Here is a 19,140-nt window from a genome sequence, read left to right as displayed (position 1 = left end):
CAACTTTGATGAACAGGAATTGAAATATCTAGATGTTCATATAGAGAAAAAAGAAAGGAAATTCACATCAAGAATCTTCAGGAAAGAAACCTTCTCCAATTCCTATTTGCATTATACCAGTTGCCACCCCCCCCCCATCAAAAGAAGGGGGTAGTGAAAGGACAATTGGTTAGGTCCAGCAGAATGACCTCAGACAACAAGGTCTTCCTGGATGAAACTAACTTTTTAAGGAGTCTTTTTATCCAGAGAGGGTACCCTTTGGAATTGTTCAACAAAGTGCTTGGAGAGGTTAATACAAAAAGGGCAGATGTTTTTGCACCTATTTTAGGCAAGGATGAAAAACAGACCCATAACCAAGTGCAGGTACACAGTTTTGGTGAAAATGAGACAGGGTTAATCACTACCTTCAATGAACAATCAGCTTTTGTTAGGAACATATTTTCAAGGGAATGGTATAATTTTTCAAAGTTTTCAGACCTTGAACACATCTTTGATAAAGAATTAACCCATGTCTACCGTAGAGGTAAAAGCATTAAAAACTACTTGGAAGGAGGGATGAAAGTCAACATGTGCAACAAAAATAACAAATCCAAGAAAGGATTATACAAATGTGGAAGATGTAATTACTGTTCACATCTGAATTGTGGGGGGACTATGTTTTTAGAAGCAAGAAACATGACCCTGCATTTGAACACATTTGCCAATTGTGACACTAAAGGCATCATATATATAGCTGTTTGTAAGAAATGTCCCTCTTTCTACGTTGGAAAGAGTGAAAGAAAGCTCAGACAGAGAATATATGAGCATTTATATGATGTTAGGGTGAAGAATGAGAAAAATGCACTCAGCAAGCATTCAATAAAATGTGACACTACAGGATACTCATTCTTTATTTTGGATTGTGCTTACTTGTACCTTACAGTTCCAGTCTTTGTGGTGGAGTGTTTTGTATTAGTGCTTATTAAAGCATTTTTTACTTTTGGAGCTTCGATTTATTTGTGCTTGGTGGAGTTGGGGCTATACTCTTACTGTATATTTGAAAGGACACCATTGTGTTACACATGTATGCATGTCATTCAACACGTCAGCAGAAGACATGTCATGCTACATGTGCTTGGCAAGGTCATATGCCACACATCAGGCTGGTGTACTGTTAACCTGTGCTGGTCTGTGGCACCATTGCAAAGTAGGGACAGCCATGTCAAACATGTGTGTACAGCCACATGTACATTGTATGTAGACTCATCTCAGGGGTAGGCGGAATAATGTTGAACAGACATGCACTGCTTTGGGGGAGATATGCAAGCTAGGGCTCAGGCAAACATAGTATTCACTCCACATACCCTTCTGCACATGTCCTCCTCACACATAGGGGCAATGGCCAACAGAAAGCATCAGTGGCAGATGTACAAAGGTCAGTGAAGGTCTGTTAACATGTGGGGTATGTTACACAAAACATGGCAGTGCGGTACAATGATGCATAGTGCATGCATTGTATTGCAGGTATGGGGCATAAGCTACTAACATAAATGGTGCAACACAGGGATGTATGCTAACTACTACTATAAATGTGTAAGGTGCATGACTTCTGCTATAACACATGCATGCTGTTGTGTGCAACTCAGGGATGTATGATAAGTACTACTATAATTGCCTAAGCTGAATGCCGTCTGTGTGTGTCTGTGTGTGTCTGTCTGTGTGTGTGCTGTGCTGTATAACTTGTAATGTACAGTTCTTGTCTGCCCCCACAGGTGTTGATGTAGGTGCATTGCCCTTCTGCGGTCCACCTGATGTTAGTGTCCCCACAGACTCTAGCAGTGATGATGAAAGTATGATTTTGGCACAGGCAGGGTTGTCAGGGGCTGAACCTGTGCCATTGGTTGCCATTCCACCTGTATCCCTCTCATCCTTGCACACAGTTCTCCTGCCTACACATACCCCATCACCAGTGGCCATAGAGGAAAGACAGTTGGTGGATGGTAGCATGGAACAGGGAAGTGTGGAGACTATGGAAGGTGTGCCTGCACACCATGATCCCAGCCAACTGACTGGTGATGTCCCAAACAGGCATGTGCCCAGTGCTGCTCATTGCCCCTGCAAGACAAAGCACATCAGCTGTTGTCACCAGACGCATGTTTCAGGCTGTAACAGAGGCACAAGCACATGCTGAATGGCACAACAGAGAAGGTCTGAGGCTTCAGAAGGCTGTTGTCTGTTCTTTAACTAACAACATCCAGGCAATTGCAAATGCTCATCATCATCTTGCAGATGTCTTGGATAGACAACTGGGTGACATGTTGGGAGTCCTTAACCATGGCATGTCAATCCTCGAGTGTGGAATGTCCGTGCTGAAACATCTAATGGGAGTGAGGTGTCGGGCACATGGACGTAGGCCAGCTACATCACCTGTTGAAAGTCTACGTGAACATGCTACTTCACATGCCCGCTCCCATAGTGGCGCTAGCAGCAGCGATGCAGCTGGTGCTGTGCTGTCCACACCAGGACACAGCAGGCCACATGCATGTGGTCCTGGATGGTCCCAACAGGGACACAGTTCCAGTGGACATGTGTCATTAGACAGTACCCAATCTGGGCCTCTGCCTGGTAGTGCCCATGCAAACCCTGGTAGGAGTAGGTCACGTGGCCGTGGCTGGACACCATGAACTGTGGAACCTGCCTTTTACAGTCTGCAGCTGTCAATAATACACCAGTGTAGGCCAGCCACATGCCATACCTGTGTGCATACATGCACACACACACCAGAAACAAATGTATGGCACCTCAACACACACACGCATAACATCCACACATGCCCACTGATATCAAAGGCCCTAACCCACACACATGATGTCATCCAATGTGCAGCCTAGGCCTCTGGCAAACATTATCACCCTGTGCATATGATGATGCCTGTGCCGCATTCCTGTCATCCACATCATCGGTGCAGGGACATGCTCATATGGTCTGATGCATAGGTTGAACATACTAGGAAGACAATTGTAGATTAATATTGTTGAGTAGTGTTTGACAGGCAATGGACATACTATGTAATACAGTTTTAGAATGCATTTGGTATGTTTGACAGTATGTATCATGTATAACAGTAACTGCATGTTGATCTTGATGTTCTGCCTTCCTCATTCAGGTGTAATTGCATGTGCCGGGAGATGTCAGTGTTTGCGGTTAGTGTCCCATATGTAAATGTTGACTACTCACAGGTCTATATGACAATACCTGCATGCACTTTGTAGCTTCCACATCACAGTTTTAATCTCCCAAGTTTCAGTTATGTTTACTGATCTAATGATCATAGAGGATGATAGCTGTGTAGTAAGCTACTGTGTTCAGAGCTGTCACATCCATAGTGGGTATAGTTACCTGGAGTGGGGAGGAGGTAAAAGAGTGGTATAGCATATGACATGGGTAAAGGCCAGTGGAAAAAGTGGCTTCTCATTGGGAAGCAGTAATACCTGCTCTCATGACAGGATGCAAACACAGACACACCCACACACTCAGGGATTCACAGACACATTAACACACCCACATGCTCAGGGATTCACAGACAGTAACACACATTCTGACACACAGTTGCCAGTGTTGAGATGAGAACCCTTACCTATGTGCAAATCATCATTATAGTACTACGCAATTACAAGATGCACCACAGAGATTACACATGTACAGGTAGTCGGAATGGCCTCAGATTGAGGACATCAACAGGGATACTAGATTGCAGTGAGTGAATGTGGGGTGGGGGTTCATCAGTTGGCTATGTTACAACAAGCCTCATCCCAGGGTGTACATGTTTACAGGCAGTTAAGATTGATGACATCAACAGGGATACTAGATTGCATTGAGTGGATGGGGGGAGGGGGCCTTAACATTTCACTATGGTAAAATATAGCCTCACACCAGGGACCAGACAGCCATACATATACACATACACACACACACACACACACACACACACACACACACACACACACACACACACACACACACACACACACACACTGTGGCATTCACAAAGATATACACATATGTCACACACAAACAGACACTTGACATGTGTGAGTTTCAATCATCTACCTATGCCTTTCTTTCTACACTTCACTCTGTACTGATGTCTACCACAGTATTCAGGAGAGTGAAAAACATTTGGGATGTATTCCCCACCATACATGACATATATGGACACCCACACACCCACATGTGCCAGTACTGTGAATCAAACACCTGCCTATCTCATGATGGGTATTACAGAGTTACAGCACTATCACACATGCTACAAAGTGTACCAACTCTTTCCTTTGCCACCTGTGCTGATATATGCACACTATATGCACAGGGGAGGTGTTACTATTACAGGTGTTAAGAGGTTTGCCTTCAGTGTCACCCTTACTACATTCTACATTGTGTTTCTTCCACTTCAATTAACAGAACCATAGCGTAGCAGTTACACAGGTTATTGTAGGAATGGTTGTAACACATCTGTGAGCTGTCCTCAGTAATCATTCATCTGCAAAGAAGCCACACCACTTAGTAGTCATGTCCAAACATCTGTCCATATCTAAAAGTACAGCTTACTGTACTTTGAGCATATCACTATATACAGTTTGCAATGTTGAGGATGCATTGCAACAGCATGATGTACTTAGACAACAGTCACCTTCAAACATCAGACACTGCACACACATGGAATCTAAACACACATCAATACATGTACACATATGCAGTCTCCAACATTAAGTTGTCTAGCAGGTCAAGAGGATACATTCCACACCTTCCCCACACCATGTGTGAAATCTAGCTGAGCATTAGACCATAATGGATGTTGTATTCATGTACTGGTAGAACACACAACCACCTTCACTGAGTAGCCAAGTGTACATTTATGCCAACAGCACATATCAGCAAGACACACACACAGCAATATTCCATGCCATGATCCCACAAACTGTTACTTGACGGTTCCACAGTGAAGCCAGGGCACTGCAATGGTCAACAGTGAGCACTTCATATATGCCACACACACCTCATGATTACTTGAAGAGTGCCAGCAATGTGCTCTGTTTGAGCTAGGCATTACACTCATTCAAGCATGTGCGATGTCTGTGGCTTGTAAACATCTCACTCCAGCATATTCTGGCTGTTGTGGTAATAAAGTTAATCTCCAGACAGCACACAGCATGCATGGCTTGCAATTGTTGACATGGGGTATATGTAGGAGCTGTGGGCACACATGGCTGTACATGTCATGGACATATCACCTGTAACTGCTCAGGAACATACAGAGCATAGCTGTATTTCCCTGAGTCTGTCAATACAGGCCATGTGTGTAGGTCCTATGATCCTGTTATTTGGGTATGTTTGTAGACATTGCATTAGGTGGACATGTCTAATGACATGCATGCCACATGGGTTGTTGTATGATATGATAGGTGGCATGGGTGACCAGTAGAGAGGGAATATTACCTCTGTCAACATAGATATCAAACCTTATGTACTGTTATCATTCAGCAGCCAAGGACCTATCTGCCATGTGCATGCATGTAATGAATGTAGCCACCTGTATGTAGAAAGGAGAACAACAGCTATGGCATTTTCATTTATGTTGTATGAGTGTGGGATGTACATATCTAGGGCAGGTACATTTAGGTCATATCCAACCATGAGGGTGTTGTTTACTGGTGTACAGCAACAGTCAACTGTGTTAATGCTGACAACATCTGAGGGACGCTGATGTGTGTACAACTGACCTAGTAACAAACAGTGGTATAACTGCATTGCATAACACATTATGTAACTGTGGCAGTACATGGGTACTTTGCACAGTTGATGTAGGGCTAGGTACAATCCACCAGTCGAAAGTTATTTGGTGTGCTATCATACTATGTCATACCACATGTATGGATGTGTGTTGGTAGTCTGAAGACATGGTGGTGGATGTATGAGGATACACCCTAGAATGCAGCTTTTGCCATGGTCATCTGTACCTGACTCATCTGTGATGACTTATGTCGGAGTGGTGGTCTTTACTTGTGAGTAGCCTTTATGAATATGTGGACACCACCACCTGGAATGGTCTGTACCAGTGTTATGGCCCACATGTCTGGATCTGTGTTATCTGGTGGTAGTGAAATTGTGCACTACAGAGCCTTCAGCCAGGTGTTCCTCACTGCACAGATGTCAGTATTCCCCAGTGTAGGTTCTACACTGAGCAAATGGACTACGAAAGCCACACATCTAGCACTGGTTAGCATAAGCATCCAATGCAATTGTCTTGTAGGTGTCAGGATGTTACTTCTGTGTTTAGGACTTTTGCCTTGGAATGCCACTATATGGGTAAATGCGACCTAGGTATTATCCACACTCCCTTGAATCATGGATGCATGTGCTGTGTGACAAAGGCTTGTCTTTCAGTCATGACATCCTGGAATGACAGACACTGGACAACCTCATAATTACAGCAGGACATTGGCTCATTGTTTTGGTCAAGCAGTTGCCACTCGTACCATGACATCACTGCGAGTGGCAGTAATGTGGTCGGTATCAAATGCTACTTCTAGGGTGACGGACACCAGCAGACATTGTGTATATGATCAATGTCAGATATAGTTAGTGTAGCAGTCCTGCTAATAATGACAACTACTAACACAGCCGGGAGAGGTCATCTTGACACCTGCACCTCAGTACCATTAGACAATGGGGCTCACATATTATGCTTGCACATGCCACTGCTCCAAGTATAATGCCACTGTCCGCAACCTGATACCAATGTATGCCTTTCAGGGCAGCAATGTGTGTGACACATGCTGTAGTTAGCATCCCCCTGTTTGCCCCAGTTAACTTATTGTCTGTCACTTCTACACATGTAGGATTATGTATACTTCACAGATATATGTCAGTACTTCATGTACATGTATGCATGTGTATCACACAGCACAGACACAGATATATAATTTATGGGCCACATACAGGTATCTGGTAGTAAACCTGTTTGATGTGCATCTATACTGACAGTTAAGATATACATAGCTGTAAACCTGTGTGTTTACAATAGGGGTCCATTACAATGTGTTCTGTACATGTAAGTGTATGAGCATGCACACTGTGGCCTTCCGTAGTTAGAATCGGAGTGCATCCCAAATAGCCCTGTGCTACTGAGTGTATGAACGTACCCACTGCCACCTTGTGTAATTGGAGTCAGTGCATCTGAATAAGCCCTTTGTTTCTAAGTGTATGAGCATGCCCAGTATAACCTTGTGTAGTTGTAGTCATAGTGCAGCCCAACCAGCACTGTACTACTAAGTGTATAAGCATGCCCACTGTCACCTTGTGTAATTTGAGTCAATGCATCCAAACAAGTCTTGTGATTCTATGTGTATGAGCATGACCACGTATGACCATGTAACCCTGTATAGTGATAGTAGATGTCCATTCCACAGATGGACATACTCCAGTTCAGGGCTTGTTGTACAACTATACCTCTCAGGCCTACCTATGTCTTACCTGCAGATGATGTGTCATGATTGTGCATACAGGTTGTAATGAACTCCTACTTTAAACACACAGGTTTACAGCTATGTACATCTTAAATGTCAGTATCCCTGTTGTTGTCCTCACTCTTAGAAGGGCATTCTGACTGCCTTAAAATGTGTAATCTCTGTGGCACGTCTCGTAACTGTGTAGTACTATAATAGTAATCTGCAGATACGCAGGAGTTCTGATCCCACCACTGGCAAATGTGTGCATGTATCAGCAAATGGCTGAGTGTGGTTGTATGTGTGTATTTGTGTCTGCATCCTGTTATGAGAGTGGGTGTTGCTGCTTTCCAAAGAGAAACCACCATTTGCACTGGCCTTTATCCTTGTCATCTGCTAAACCACCCTTTTCCCCCACCCCACTGCAAGTAATCAGTCCTGTGATGTCACCCAGCTCAGAAGCAGACTCAGAGTAAGTGTAATTGTATGGTGTCTGTGGCACATACCCCAACTGCATACCACTCTACTAGTTACCTTTACATAGGCAAGACGCGTATGCACAATACTGGCAGGTGTGTGTGTGTTTGTGTGTATGTGTGACTACCATGTAGCCAGGCATATACATGTGTTATGTCTTTTAACATGCTGCACACCATGGTAGTCATCTGTGGTGAGTGGAGTCTACAAATTATTACATAGTTAGGAATAGAAAAGAATACAGTCAAGAACGACTACAGTTGGGTATGTTGTTTTCCTGTGCCACTGTCGAGCAGAGACACAGAAGTGGTCGCCAGGGTGTATGTCCATACCTATCATTCCCAAATTCCACAATCCCTGGGGTATATTTCCTTAGCCATCATTCCCCACCCCAAACTTCACATACACAACAACCATCCCTTCTCTGGTGAACTGATTATGATTTAAATGTTATTAAAGAAGAGATGCCTCTGTTTTGTGTACACCTCAGTTTCTTTGGATCCCTTCTGTGTCACAAAGGGTGTTAAGACATGTGTGTGTGTGTGTGTGTGTGTGTGTGTGTGTGTGTGTGTGTGTGTGTGTGTGTGTGTGTGTGTGTGTGTGTATATATATATATATATATATATATATATATATATATATATATATATATAAAACTATAGCTGTGTCTGTGCATATCCAAATATATATATATATATATATATATATATATAGCTATAGCTGCGTCTGTGCATATCCATATATATATATATCTGTGTGTGTGTGTGTGTGTGTGTGTGTGTGTGTGTGTGTGTGTGTGTGTGTGTGTGTGTGTCTGTGCATACACATCCCGTAGGTGCATATATGTATTTAGTTATGACAGTTGTACAGCTGTACACCTGTCTATGTTGTTTCACAGAGTACAGTATATTCAAGGGTACTGTACATATGTACACACAGTGACTGTCACATTTGTTTTCAGTACTGTGGAATACCTGTAGTAAGATGTGCATTATAAAAAACATGAAACATGTATACAACCCAGATGGCTTAGTGGTAAGTTCAGTGACTTTAATGTGCATGGTCCAGGGTTCAAAACATAAGACACTTTTATGCAGTTGTAAGTGGGTGTACATGTGTTTTTGTGACAGTAAGCAGTGGGTATACACAGGTACAAGTTATGTACAACTCGCAGTACACTTGAAATGCCCTTCTTTGGCAATCCTGCTGATGTCACCCACCTAGAATTACACCTCTGGGAGTGTTACAGCTCAGTAATCTCTATAGTGCATCCTGTAACTGTGTAATGCTATAGAGTGATAAACTAGTTTGGTAGGTGTTCTAATCCCAGACATTCCAACTGTGTATGTGTCTGCCTGAAAAGGGCGCAATGCTTTTTAAAGTAAGCACACTCCTTACGATTCACATACTCACCTTTGGCAACCCTATTGATGTCACCCACCTAGCAATACACCTCTGGGACTGCTGTAGTGCATCCTGTAACTATATAATACTGTAGCGTGATAAACTAGTTTAGTGGGTGTTCTAATCCCAGACATGCTAACTGTGTGTGTCTGCTTAAGAAGGAAATGATGCTTTTTAGAGTACGCACACTCCTTATGATTCACATACTCACCTTTGGCAATCCTGCTGATGTCACCCACCTAGAAATACACCTCTGGGACTGCTGTAAAATGTCCTGTAACTGTGTAATGCTATAGTGTAATCAACTGGTTTGGTAGGTGTTCTAATCCCAGACATGCCAACTGTGTGTGTGTCTCCCTGAAAAGAGAACAATGCTTTTTAGATTACGCACACTCCTTACGACTGCTGTAGTGCATCCTGTAACTATATAATACTGTAGCGTGATAAACTAGTTTAGTGGGTGTTCTAATCCCAGACATGCTAACTGTGTGTGTCTGCTTAAGAAGGAAATGATGCTTTTTAGAGTACGCACACTCCTTACGATTCACATACTCACCTTTGGCAACCCTGCTGATATCACCCACCTAGAAATACACAACTGGGACTGCTGTAACCCAGTAATCTCTACAGCATGTCCTGTAACTGCGTACTGCTGGAGTGTGATTTAGAACTGTGGTAGGGATCCATCCACAATCACAGCAGTTATGAATGTTTCTGTGTGTTTCAATGTCTGCGTAGGGAGCAATGCATTATACCCTACTCACTTGCAGGACATTTACAATGCCCTACTTTGGTACTCCTGCTGATGTTATACCCTGTAAAATACACCTCTGGGAAGCAAGTTCCCTAGTAATCATTGTGGTGTGTCCTATACCATCTCCATGCACTAGTGTAATATAGATCTTGGTCATGGGTTCTATACCCACACATGTTAGTTGTGTGTGTTTCACTCTCTGCTTTGTGAGCAATGCATTTTGGGCTACTTGCAGGAAATCTGAAATGCCCTACTTTGGTAAACCTGCTGATGTCATTCCTTGTGAAATACATCTTTGGGGATGGAGTAACCCAGTAATCTCCGTAGCGCTTACTAGAACTGTGTAATGCTGTAGTGTGATAAACTAGTTAGGTAGGAATTCTATTCCAAGGCATGGCAGGTGTGTTTGTGTGTGTCTGACTGTCAGAGCCTGTGTAGAGGTGGCTGTGAATGTCTTACCACTGGACATGTTGAGTAGCGGGTTTTGTAGTTTTCCTATATGGTGGCCATATATGTCACAATGTCCACCTCACGAGGTTTACAGATTTCAATCAGCCAAGAGACTGGGTTAGCAAGCCATACCCCTACATCTGGCGAAAGGCCTGGTGAACACAGTAAGCATCCCTATTACCCAGACTATGGTCTGAACCCATGTGTCATACACAAACACACTTGACTAGAATATCCCGCTATGTTGCTAGTACCCTGCACATTGTTGACAGAGTAGGCATGGTGTGATTGCAGTGGGCCGCAGAGGGCATGGCACCCTGTCCAACAGTACAATAAGCACATAATTGCGGACAATGCGCCTTCACTATGTTCCCCACTGGACGCCTGCAACATATGTGGTACCATCAAATGTGATCCACAAAGGACATACAATGCCTTACACACATGCCCTGTATGAACAGATGCCACTGACACCAGGGAATACCTGTATCATGCTATCATTGCAGGTGCAGGGTCAACCTGCTGTCTATTAGCAGGTCCTGCCACAACAGGCCAGTATTGGCACAACAGGCCAGTACTGGCACATCTGATGATAACAGTCAGTGTACACAACATGTGCCAGACAAACCAGGTACACTTAAACATGTCACTGGACATTATTGTGGGACATGCACATCCCAGGCATTGTCTATGTCAAGGACTATCAAACACCAACATGGCATACATTGCAAAGCAATGGCCATACTCAATGTTAACCAGGATGACAGGACAGGTCATACAATACCCATCTGTGTGGGACATTGCAGACACTACACCCCTGAACCACACTGCAGACCATTGTCAGGTGCCCTGATGCCAAGGATTATCCCACACCCAGCCTTGTACAGCCATCTTGCACAGCCAACCACTACACACCCATGAAGCAATGCACACATGCATGTCAGTACTGGCACCTTGTGTCTGCATGTGGGGTATGATGTTCCCAACCACAGTCACACCCAGTATAACTCCCATTGGCATACTGACTGATGTCAGACACGTTCACATTCCCTAGCTCATAGAACCTCAGGATATCCCCTGTGGTGCATGTAATACCTGTGCATTACTGCAGTGTGGCAAACTTAGTAGTTAGGAAGTGTATTTGTGAGTCTATCAAAGTGTGCCAATGTGTCTGAGTCCCTTACAGTGCCTGGTTGTGTTGACAATGACATCTGTTCATGTGGACAGCCATGTGTGCTACACCTAATATATGCCTACTATATCTCTGTTGCAGATGTCGCTCACCAGCACGCATATATGTTCTTACAGCACACCAATATGTCAGCTATGTGGCACATGGAGTAACTGCATGCACTTGTAATAGTAATGCTAGTCAGTCAGGGGTTTTAACCCCTGTACTAGTAGGTGTGTGACAGAAGATGCTTAGGTTTTAGTCTCCCAGCCCTTCTCTGATGTACTTTTCCTATGTCTGTTCCTCCCACACACTCTCTGGTGGATGTGGAGATGTACACCTGCTCAGCAGCAGCTTGTGTTTTATAAGTAATGGTCATGATCAGGTGACGGCCTCTGCACCTATTGCAGTCATCCTCTAGCTGATTGCATGTGGAACAGCTGTGGTGACATTCCCATAGCCAATTGCATGGAAACACAGTACAATTTCTAGGAACATCATGTTGGTGCTTGCTCATGACAGTCACTGTGAGTGGAAACTGGATCCAGTGTTTGGTAAACAGCATCACAGATAAAATCTGGATATTCATCAAACAACATACACTGTGGAAAATAGCCTAAAGACAAGAGGGTGATGTGCCATACATGACTACAGCATGTAAGTGTAGCTACGCTTCATTCAGACTACTGCCAGTTTAACAGGTTGTGTGTGGTGATGGCTAGTCTGCATGTTTTAATAACTGACAACAAAGTGCTCTGTTTGTGAGGAAACCCCCATCTGTAGGATCATCTGTGGACTGGTCAGTGTGTGGAACCATTTGTTTCTTGTGTTACTCACAGAACACACATCTGTGAACTGCAGAAGCATAGTGTGATGATTGCAGTCAGTACACGGTGACAGTGATGAGAGTTCCTGACATTGCATCCCTGATTGGTCATATGTCACATGAAACAGTGGTATGACAGTCACTGTCTGAGGTCATCACAGTGACATGCCAATAATGGGCCACTGTTCATAGCTTCAGTCACAAGTCATCTATGCTTTGGACAGATGTCATGCAGTATATATACATGTGTTGTGCTCCCTCTGCAAATGTATGACATCTGTTGTCTTGGTTTAATGGTAATATATATGCATGCTGTTATAAGTAATCCTGAATGCTGTTGAGTATTACTAAGCCTTATCTGTGTTAAAACTGCAACACCATAGGCTGTATGGGATTGCAGGTCCTGGCGGAACCACCTGTCCCACTTCAGCTGGCCATGGCACCGGGCACCAGCACATCTGGGGCCCAGCCTTGGACCTCCACCTCTGTTGGCTCTGCACCACCATTGGGTGGAACCACCACTGAGGATGGGGCTTGCCCCACATGGGAGAAGATCCAGACAGGAACTTGTCAACCATCGTACGGCCCAGGCTGTGGTGCATAGGGAGCTCAATAAGGGATTTTGAGGCCAGCTACACCAGCTCAAGGGCAGAATGGCACAATTAGAGGGTGAGCCTGCCCGTCCTAGACAGCCCCAAGCACAGCCATCTTTGGGGCTGTGAAGGTGCAGTGGTGGATGCCCAACGGTGGGGACCTCCATCCCACTGTTTCCATTTGGGGGCTCATGGCCTTGTGACTGCCAAACACCTCTCCCTGTCCAAGGTGTTTCCCTCCCACATGTGTCATATACCACTCCTGTATGCTGTCTTGTCTATGTTGTCTGTCATCCTACCCAACCTATCCTCCATGAGCATACCTACTCTCCTTCCCCAACATCCCACTCTCACCTTACAAAACGGAACCATAGGTCAATCTTTTCCCAGAACAACTTTTGCCCCAGACATAGCTGTCCATTTCACACGTGTCTACTGGACACATGTAACCTTTTTAATTTGCATCAGAACATACTACTGTTGTCCTCACCCCTCTCTCAGGCACACGATCCTGATATGCACATGACTCCTACAGGTTCCAGGTACACATGATGCAGATGACCCCATTGTACACACAACACTACCAGTCCCTCTATGGTTACCCCATTCAACTTTTTAATGATGATGGTGTTGCACACAGCACCTTGCAAGAGTACTGTTCTCACATTATGATTGGACAGGAACTATTTTGTTAATGTAAATAAAATGCTCAAAGTAATGTATTTGGACAATGTACAGATGTTTCCGTGTTTTAATGACACATGTCTGTCTGAGGGAGCCTTGATATTACATAGGACAACACCACTACATAATACAGGAGTTGCTGGTGTTTTCCTTTTCATTCTTTTTTAATGCTTTGTTGTCACGTGGTTTGTTTTTGATATATCTGGACTTAAACACACATACACACACACACACACACACACACACACACACACACACACACACACACACACACACACACACACACACACACACACATACATCTACATAATGAAATGCATTTCCTATACTATTGAATGACTATGCTGGATGATATGTTTGTGATACCATCAGATGTCTGTATATCTGCCGTAGCTTAGTGGTAAATCATATTAGCTGTGGTGTGCAGGGTCCCGGTTTTGAGCCTTGCAGAGATTTATTTTGTTGCTGGGCAGTACATGGGCCATTGGATACGGAGTGATTAAGGCAGTTTTAAGCAGTTGTGAGCGGGTGTGCGCGGGTTTGCGCGAAGGTAAGCAGTGGTTACTTTTGGTTACAGTTCCTTACACTCAGTTACTTTCTTGATTGCTTAACCAGTGTAAGCAGTGTTCACCCCTGCGCAAATAGGCTGAAACCCGCTCACTGCTGCTTAAAAGTGCTTACTCCTGCTTATCCCCGCACTAATTTCTTTAAAAGAAAAGAAAAAAGGGGTGATAGGAAAGTGGTGAAAAAGGGGCACAAAGAGGGAAAGACAGTAGGCAAGGTAGCTAGGGATGTGCAGGAAGGATGTAGGGAAGGTCCATAGCTGTCCATTTCTTCTAAAGCAACGGCTGTGCATATGCAATAAATTTGGCAGTACATTTGGTCACTCACAACCCTGAGAGAGGGGTGAGGACAACAATAGTATGTTGTGATGCCATTTAGAAATGTTTACATGTGTCCAGTGGACATGTGTGCGAACTGGACAGCTATGTATGGGACATGCTTTTTTTGCAGGAACAGATTGCCCTTTTTTTCTTTTATTTTTAGGTGAGAGTGGGATGTTTGGGAAGGATAGTAGGTATGATCAGGGAGGATAGGTTGGGTAGGATGACAGACAAGACAAACAAGACACATACAGGGGTGATATATGACACATGTGGGGGGGACACCTTGGACAGGAAGGGGTGTTTGAAAGTCGCAAGCCCATGAGCCCACAAATGGATTCAGTGGGACCCCATGGGCAGTGACCACGGCACCTTCACAGCCCAGAAGGTGGCTGTGCTGGGGGCTGTGTAGGATGGGCAGACTCACCCTCTAGTTGTGCCACTCAGCCCTCAAGCTGGTGTAGGTGGTCTTGAATCTCCCTGTCAAGCTCCCTACACACCATGGCCTGGACAGTACCACCGTTGACAGGTTCCTGTCCACTCCCACTCCTGGGGGGGCAAGCCCCATCCCCTGCAGCAGTTTCACCCAAAGGTGGTGCAGGGCCAATGGATGAGGAGGTCCCAGGTGGCACCCCAGATGTGCTGGTGCCCGGTGTCATGGCCAGCTGAGGTGGGACAGGTGGGTCTGCTGGGACTGGCCTTCCCATACGAGTTATGTTGTCGCATGTTTAAGGCAGATATGGGTTAGTAATAGTCAACAGCATTCACGATTAGTTATAACAGCATGCATAGGTATTCCCATTACCCAGGGCACCAGATAAAAATAGTTGCAGAGCAGATGGAACACACATACATATATGGGTCAACAGTGGCCATTACAACAACATGCAGGTTTCACTGATGGCAACAGGCCACCAATATGGGAGTATATTAACATGGCACATGCTTAGAAACAAATGTGAATATTTATAAAACAATAGGACATATGTTCCAACAAAGGTTAGGAGTGTAGACATACAAAATGATTTGTGTAAATTGGTTATTTTTGCATATATGGTAGGGGTGACAGAGAGAGAGTTCAATTAACAACTAATTAATCCTTGTAATTTTCACAACATTCATAGTCACTGCAGTGGTCTGTCCCTTACATGTATTATTACACTACCCAGTGGCGTTATATTGTACAATGGTATATTTGTAGAGTAGTATGTATGGGACCTGTGTCTAAAGTACAGGCTTGACAAGATGCAGATGCTAATGCAACATGTTTTGAGACTGCTCTCATAAACTTTGGGTGAGATGCTGGGATGACAGGTTTGCATGTACATTTTCTGACTATGTACAGGTCTGACTATCAGTTATATGTCATTAACAGCTGCCTACATTTCTTGAATCATCACACTAATTTGTCAGGGGAACAGGGCAAAGGCAGGTGATGTGTGCCATTTATCAGGACATACTGGGCAGATTGGAACAGTTGAGGGGTATGAATATGCATACCACTCTCTATATGAGCATTCTAGCAAAATGTGTACAGTTGTTAAGTGTCACTATGCATACAGCTTTCTCTCTGAAAATTCTAACAAACTGTGTGCAGTTGTGTGGAATGATTATGCATACAACTTACTAGTGGTCCTGGGATCCAAAGCCTTGCTGTGTGTGACAAAAGCATTACAGGTAAGATCACTGTACACTATGCTATCAGGCAATTGTTGTCAGGCTTTGCAATGTATTTTGTCTAATATGACTGACTTGTTTGCACTTCCAACATTGTTATACAGCACGTCATACACATTTTATCTGCATACCACAGTGTCGGTAACACTGCTTACGACAACAGTACTATTTAATAACTGCAACAGTACAACAACATATGACTGCAGAGTAAACAGAAGTAATGCAGGGATTACACCTTTATTCGCAGCATATTGCACAATTCTGTATACTGGTACAACACTTTCCGAGGCTCTTACATTTATTTGTTATGACAGTACATGCAGGCTATTTACTAACCTGCCTCATGACACATCCTTTGCAGTCTAGCATCATAGGCTTGCTGGTTTGCAGCATGCTCATCTGCAGCTGTCAGAGAAGTACAGTGATATTTAGCCATACCTATCCATAGTATACACAAGCTAGGCAATTATTAACTACATAGTGGAAGGAGTACTTAGTTCTGGGACATTCTGCATCTGCCTTGCTTCCTGGATCCACTGTTCCAGGACATCCCCCTTTCTGCCGCTTCAGGTCTGCATGGTGGTGCCTGACCCGCTCACCAGCCCGGAGGATACCTGTGGCACTAATAAGGTCACGGGCAAGACTGTCCCAGGACTCCGTTTTGTACTGTGAGCCCTGGTACTGGCCCTGCAGTAGTCTCCTGTCATGGTGCTTTACCGGGAGACATACCATGAATTTGGACTCCTGGACATATTCCTGCCTCTTCAGTTTAAGTAGAGCCAGATTCCTGCACTTTTCCGTAATTGGCCGGTTTCAAAAAGGCTAAGCTTTGGGCACACCTGCTTACTTCAGGTTGGCACTGCTTAAAGAGGTGTACCTGTGGGCATATTGTATTGGCTTCCCTACACATTGCTTACAATTACTTAGTTGGGCTGTGCTGTGGTTAGCATTGCTTATTGGTTATCTAGCATTATATTTGACTTTTTTCAATGATGTCTTACTCATTACAGGCTATATATGTGTCTGGTATCCATCATTCATGTGTACATACACTGTATGGGGTCCTGGGGACTTCAGAACCTTATTACAGTGACACCTTAACTCTATGTTTACTGCAGTATTCAAATTCACATATTTATGGTCTGTGGCAGGTTATAGAACATTACACTGTACATAGATTCAGTTCACATATTTGATTTGTTTCCCTGTTGTGAGGATTAGTTTGCTGATACCTCCTTTATATGTATTGCTATCATGACGTAGTGGTTTACTACTATGACTGTGATGTACAGGGTCCTACATTCTAGCCTTGCAGAGTCTGGTTATTTTGTTGCTGGCCAGAACATGAGCTGTTGGGTACAGAATGATTAAGGCACTTTAAAGCAGTTGTGAGCGGGTGTGCACGGGTTTCCATGGAGCAAAGCAATGCTAACCTCCAGTTACAGTTTTTTACACTCAATTAGGCTCTACATTGCTTCACCAGTGTGATACTCACATACCGGCGCCTAAACAGGCTTACACCCGCTTGCTCCCGCACTTGCAAATGCACTACATTTGGTGTTTGCATCTGACACTCACACCCTTGGGTGGGGGTGAGGACTACGATATTACATTGTGATGCCTATTACATCGGATTACATGCCTACAGTGGGGTGTTGTGACCATGTGTTCGTAGGTGTTGTGTAGTGGGTTATGCAATGACACATATGGTCATACCATACTTAGCCATTTAAACTGGACTGTGTTGTGATGGGACCCATATCGGGAATGGCTGCCCATTAGGCATAAGCATGCCAGTCGATTGTATGGAATCCGTGGCCTGTTCAGAGTTTTCTTCATACTATTGGTGTGTTCCTCTTACAATCTGCACCTGTCTGGCTAATACCTGGGAATTGACACCATTAAATACAGACAAGTAATTGGGATTTGGACCCCACATCCTTCAGCTGAGTCATGCTAATGCATACCTAATATTCTATCATCTTTCTAAGGTTGTAAGTGGAATATGTGCTTTCTGTCCTTATCAGACCTCTCAAACGATTGGGGACAAATATCAACTGAATCGGGGACAAGTCAAGACAACATCAGGGACAATCAGGGACACTTTTAAAATATTAGTGCTATTAACCTGACACATCGACAGACTCAGAGCATATGAATTAATACACATTTTCTGAGGTAAATGAAGTTTATAACTCTTAATTGTTGTCATTATGCATTACGTGTAATTCACCAACTTTCCTCCAAATGTCACTAGTTTTAGGAGGGATTAAGAGGGACAGAGTTAGAATTTGAATCAAAATCAGGGACATCCCTGAAAATCAGGGACAGTTGAGAGGTATGGCCCCTATTTGTTCCCCCAACGGTTTATGTCCTGTCCAGTGGATTTGCTCTTAGAGTTGAGAGGTATGGGCGTAAGCTCTGCCCATTTCGGAATATTACTTAGTGGTCCTAATACGACTGTGCCAGCCAACACCTGCATGCCTAGGCCCATAATTGCATACCCATAGTTCCCCCACCTGCCCCTCCTCTACAGCACTCATCCTTACTGTGGGTGCAGATGGAGTCTAAACACACCATTACACACTGCCCACTCTCCATGTGTTGGGACCCATGTCGTACGTTGTGTCGACCCATGGGTTATCAGTCTTGCACAACCTACTGGTCCGTGTACGTCTACAGCCTGGTTAGATGAATCATTACAGGGACTGACTCCGATGATCAGTAATTTTTCAG

Source organism: Protopterus annectens, chromosome 13.part0 (assembly GCF_019279795.1).
Source record: "Protopterus annectens isolate FY-2018-M chromosome 13.part0, PAN1.0, whole genome shotgun sequence".
Lineage (NCBI taxonomy): Eukaryota > Metazoa > Chordata > Ceratodontiformes > Protopteridae > Protopterus > Protopterus annectens.
Note: the sequence above shows the minus strand (reverse complement) of the source record.